Below are 6000 nucleotides of genomic sequence, written 5' to 3' on the forward strand. Positions count from 1 at the left end.
TAACATGTTATGTCATTTTAATCTTGATGAATGACTGTATTTGTAATTTTACTACAAGGCTGTTCTCTCCCTTTTGTTTACAATGTCTTTTCTCTCCAGAGAGGAACCAGGCTATGAGGGGTGGCCAGTCCTCTTCTGGCTGTGCCGGGTGGAGATTAGAAACCTAGAGAGGAAAGTTTTATATGTTTTTCTACTTATTTTCCACCATAATTTGCAAATAAATTCATAAAAAATCCTACAATGTGATTTTCTGGATTTTTTTTCTCATTTTGTCTGTCATAGTTGAAGTGTACCTATGATGAAAATGACAGGCCTCTCTCATCTTTTTAAGTGGGAGAACTTGCACAATTGGTGGCTGACTAAATATTTTTTTGCCCCACTGTATGTGGGAACTGCTTCAAGACTGTTGGAAAAGCATTCCAGGTAAAGCTGGTTGAGAGATTGCCAAGAGTGTGCAAAGCTGTCAAGGCAAAGGGTGGCTACTTTGAATAATCTCAACTAGCTATTTTGATTTGTTTCACGCTACTTTGGTTACTACATGATTCCATATGTGTTATTTCATAGTTTTGATGTCTTCACTTTTACTCTAGAATGTAGAAAATAGTAAAAATAAAGAAAAACCCTTGAATGAGTAGGTGTGTCAACTTTTGACTGGCACTTTAAACAATGCTACCTAATATAATGTTACATACCCTACATTATTCATCTCATATGCATACGTATATACTGTACTCGATACCATCTACTGTATCTTGCCTATGCTGCTCTGTACCATCACTCATTCATATATCTTTATGTACATATTCTTTATCCCCTTACACTGTGTATAAGACAGTAGTTTTGGAATTGTTAGTTAGATTACTTGTTGGTTATTACTGCATTGTCGGAACTAGAAGCACAAGCATTTCGCTACACTCGCATTAACATCTGCTAACCATGTGTATGTGACAAATAAAATTTGATTTGATTTGATTACAGGGAGTACCAGTATATATTGTATTATACTTTGCACATTAGACATGACAAACTAGACATGTAACATAGAATGCCCACTCAGCTCACACCCTGACCAACCAAAACATAGAAACATACAAAGCAAACTATGGCCAGGGTGTGACATGTTTCACCAGCCATCAGTGCTCAGTCTAGCTGATGTATATTGTTCCTGTAAGTGTATTGCTGGTGACTAGTGTCCCCTCTTGGGATTAAATAAGTAGAGGATCTGCAATAAAATGAATACAATTAGGCCAGCTAACTTTCTTAATGGTCTTATGTTCAAGTGTCCCAATGACGTTAGCCACATTGTAAAAATGCAATTGAATGAAGCAAATTGATTGAAGCAAAATGTGAACTGCAAGGGTGTGAGTAGGTCTGTCTAGTTAATCTGTATAATGAATCTCCTGATATTTTCAGATTCCAAAACAATTCTTAATTTCTTTAGAGATTCCAAACGAGAACGATTATGTTGACATTCCTTTTAAAAGTGCATCGTTCTTTGAAGACTTACTGATTGGACAGGTGAATTGGCTTCACCTGTCATTTATACCTCAAGGAAGGATAAAAGGCAGTGGCGGTCAGTGCCGTTTAAGATTAGGGAGGACAATTCTTTATTTTTATTTTTTTTTAGCATGGCCTTATTTCTATTACAGCATATTGGATGACTCATTCATATTCCATTCACCCAGCTCAATGTAACAGGCTAGGCTAGGTTTAGGCTACTACATAATACTCTAATTATCCCTATACCCATCATGAGATTGCTACAACCTAGCCTACGAATGAAAGTTTACAACGTAGGTAGGTGCACTTGTCGAGAAACCAAGGTGACAGTGACTCATTCAATACGACCTTACACACTTTTGCCTGCATCTATCTGATCTAGGGTGTAAACAATAGTCCAAACAACCACAAACAAGAGTTTCTATTGGGTAAATTCAAGAATGTTTATCCCCGTTTCGTTTGCTTCTAAGAAACGTTTTTCAACAGAATCGGCAGAATGAATTCACCCCTGATCACCCGCAAGCACAGTTGACTTTCATAGCAGCCCCATACAAACAGCATGATCACGTTGCTTGGTGTATAAATCCTTTTCACATCTATGCGCTCTCCTCTCACCTTTTCCCTTCACTTGTTGACTTCAACAGCTGTCTGTGAACAGGCGAAAAAAACATTTTCCAAGCCAAACCTTCCTACTATAACCGCTACACACAGCCTACATCGTTGTCATCATATTAGCTAACGTCATAGTCAACATAGCTACTATAACTAACGCGTTAGTAAACCCACTACAATCATGCAATACAGTGTTTTATTTGACATTTTTTTATTTAAAAAAAATATTTGACCATTTTATTTTAGTTCTCATTTACAACTGCGACCTGGCCAAGATAAAGCAACGCAGTGTGACAAAAACAACACAGACTTACACAAACAAACGTATAGTCAATAACACAATAGAAAAATCTATGTACAGTGTGTGCAAATGTAGAATAGTAGAGAGGTAAGGCAATAAATAGGCCAAAGAATTACAATTTAGCATTAACACTGGAGTGATAGATGTGCAGGTAGAGATACTGGGGTGCAAAAGAGCAAGAGGATAAATAACAATATGGGGATGAGGTAGGTGGGTGTGCTATTTACAGATTGGTTGTGTACAAGTACAGTGATCGGTAAGCTGCTCTGACAGCTGATGCTTAAAGAGGGAGATAAGACTCCTGCTTCAGTGATTTTTGCAATTGTTCCAGTCATTGGCAGCAGAGAACTGGAAGGAAAGGTGGCCAAAGTAAGTGTTGGCTTTGAGGATTACCAGTGAAATATACCTGCTGGAGCGCGTGCTACGGGTGAGTGTTGCTATGGTGACCAGTGAGCTGAGGTAAGGTGGGGCTTTACCTAGCCTAGACTTATAGATGAACTGGAGCCAGTGGGTTTGGGGACAAATATGTAGTGAGGGCCAGCCAATGAGAGCATACAGATTGCAGTGGTGGGTAGTATATGGGGCTTTGGTGACAACGGATGGCACTGTGATAGAATACATCCAGTTTGCTGAGTAGAGTCTTGGAGGCTATTTTGTAAATGACATCGCCGAAGTCAAGGATCGGTAGGATAGTCAGTTTTACGAGGGTATGTTTGGCAGCATGAGTGAAGGCTTTGTTGCGAAATAGGAAGCCGATTCTAGATTTAGTTTTGGATTGGAGATGTTTAATGTGAGTCTGGAAGGAGAGTTTACAGTCTAACCAGACACCTAGGTATTTGTAGTTGTCCACATATTCTAAGTCAGAACCGTCCAGAGTAGTGATGCTAGTCGGGCGGGAGGGTTCGGGCAGCAATCAGTTGAAGAGCATGCACTTAGTTTTACTAGCATTTAAAAGCAGTTGGAGGCCTCGGATGGAGTGTTGTGTGGCATTGAAGCTCGTTTGGAGGTTTGTTAGCACAGTGTACGAAGAAGGGCCAGATGTATAGAGAATGGTGTCGTCTGCGTAGAGGTGGATCAGAGACTCACCAGCAGCAAGAGCGAACACATTGATGTATACAGAGAAGAGAGTCGGCCCGAGAATTTTTGGAAGCCATGGCAAGCTAGCTAACGAAGCATCCCTCTCTGTTTGAGCATTCACTAGCAAAGTAAGTGGAAAAAATACAACAAAATAAAGCTAGATCTCGCTCTTGCTTCTCCTTCATTTTTGAAGAAATGTATTTGTTCAAAACTTTTAACCTGTTAACTAACAAACTAATGTCTTTCTCTCTCTTTGTATCAATTTGTTGTCATTTTTATTTACTTAACCTTTATTTAACTGGGCAAGTAAATTACGAACAAATTCTGATTTACAATGATGGCATACCAAGAGGAAAAATCCTTGTGTGTGGTGGATGGTGTCACGCCCTGGTCTTAGTATTTTGTGTTTTCTATATTTATTTGGTCAGGCCAGGGTGTGACATGGGTTTATTTTGTGTTGTGTTCATGTATGGGTTTTTTTCGTAGGTTTTGGGATTGTGGCTTAGTGGGGTGTTCTAGCAAAGTCTATGGTTGCCTGAGGCGGTTCTCAATCAGAGGCAGGTGATTCTCGTTGTCTCTGATTGGGAACCATATTTAGGCAGCCATATTCTTTGAGTGTTTTGTGGGTGATTGTTCCTGTCTCTGTGTTAGTTGTCACCAGATAGGCTGTATAGGTTTTCACGGTCCGTTTGTTGTTTTGTATTGTTTGTGGTTTCATCGTATTAAAGATGTATCATATTAACCACGCTGCATTTTGGTCCGATCATTCGACGGAAGAAAACCGTAACAGATGGTGGCTGTTTTAAAAGAAAAAGATGTAGGACAAAACACACATTACGACAAGAGAGACAACACTACATAAAGAGGGCCCTAAGACAACAACACAGCATGGTAGCAGCACAAACATGGTACAAACATTGTTGGGCACAGACAACAGCACAAAGTGAAAAAGGTCAAGACAAAAATACATCACGCTAAGCAGCCTCAAGTGTCAGTGTCCATGATTGAGTCTTTGAATGTAGAGATGGAGATAAAACTGTCCAGCTTGAGTGTTTCTTGCAGCTCATTCCAGTCGCTAGATGCAGCGAACTGAGGAAAAAAAAAGTGGAACGACCCAGTGATGTGTGTGTTTTGGGGAACTTTAACAGAATGTGACTGGCAGAACGGCTGTTGAATGTGGAGTTTGAGGGTTGCCATACGTATCCCAGATAGGGGAGAGTGGCCATTCTTCTTACCGAACCACATGACCTTTTGTTTTACTACTCACCACATTTTATTGCTAGCTAGCTGTAGCTCATACTAGATTCATTCTCTGATCCTTTGATTGGGTGGACAACATGTCAGTTCATGCTTTAAGGGCTCTGATAGGTTTGAGGACGTGCTCTGGAGGTTGTCATAATTACTGTGTAAGTCTAAGGAAGGGGGTGAGAACCCTTAGTCTCCTAGGTTTTGTATTGAAGTCAATATACCCAGAGGAGGACGGAAACCAGCTGTCCTCCGGCTACACCATGGTGCTCCCCTACAGAGACCTGTTGAGGCTACTGTAGACCTTCATTGCAAAACAATGTATTTTAATAAATTATTTGGTGACATGACTCATACACTACATGACCAAAAGTATGTGGACACCGGCTCGTGGAACACCTCATTCAAAAAGGGAGATTAGAATCAAAAGGGAAGCAGAATCAGGGAGGCAGAATCAGAATGAGTTTTACCCCATAAAAGGGCTTTATTACAGACAGAAATACTCCTCCGTCGGATGTGGAGGTCCTGGGCTGGAGTGGTTACACGTGGTCTGTGGTTGTGAGGCGGGTTTTTTATTTATTTTTTATTTCACCTTTATTTAACCAGGTAGGCAAGTTGAGAACAAGTTCTCATTTACAATTGCGACCTGGCCAAGATAAAGCAAAGCAGTTCGACAGATACAACGACACAGAGTTACACATGGAGTAAAACAAACATACAGTCAATAATACAGTATAAACAAGTCTATATACAATGTGAGCAAATGAGGTGAGAAGGGAGGTAAAGGCAAAAAAGGCCATGGTGGCAAAGTAAATACAATATAGCAAGTAAAACACTGGTTTGGTAGTTTTGCAATGGAAGAATGTGCAAGGTAGAAATAAAAATAATGGGGTGCAAAGGAGCAAAATAAATAAATTAATTAAATACAGTTGGGAAAGAGGTAGTTGTTTGGGCTAAATTATAGGTGGGCTATGTACAGGTGCAGTAATCTGTGAGCTGCTCTGACAGTTGGTGCTTAAAGCTAGTGAGGGAGATAAGTGTTTCCAGTTTCAGAGATTTTTGTAGTCCGTTCCAGTCATTGGCAGCAGAGAACTGGAAGGAGAGGCGGCCAAAGAAAGATTTGGTTTTGGGGGTGACTAGAGAGATATACCTGCTGGAGCGTGTGCTACAGGTGGGAGATGCTATGGTGACCAGCGAGCTGAGATAAGGGGGACTTTACCTAGCAGGGTCTTGTAGATGACATGGAGCCAGTGGGTTTGGCGACG

This window comes from Oncorhynchus tshawytscha, linkage group LG16, assembly GCF_018296145.1.
Source record: "Oncorhynchus tshawytscha isolate Ot180627B linkage group LG16, Otsh_v2.0, whole genome shotgun sequence".
Lineage (NCBI taxonomy): Eukaryota > Metazoa > Chordata > Actinopteri > Salmoniformes > Salmonidae > Oncorhynchus > Oncorhynchus tshawytscha.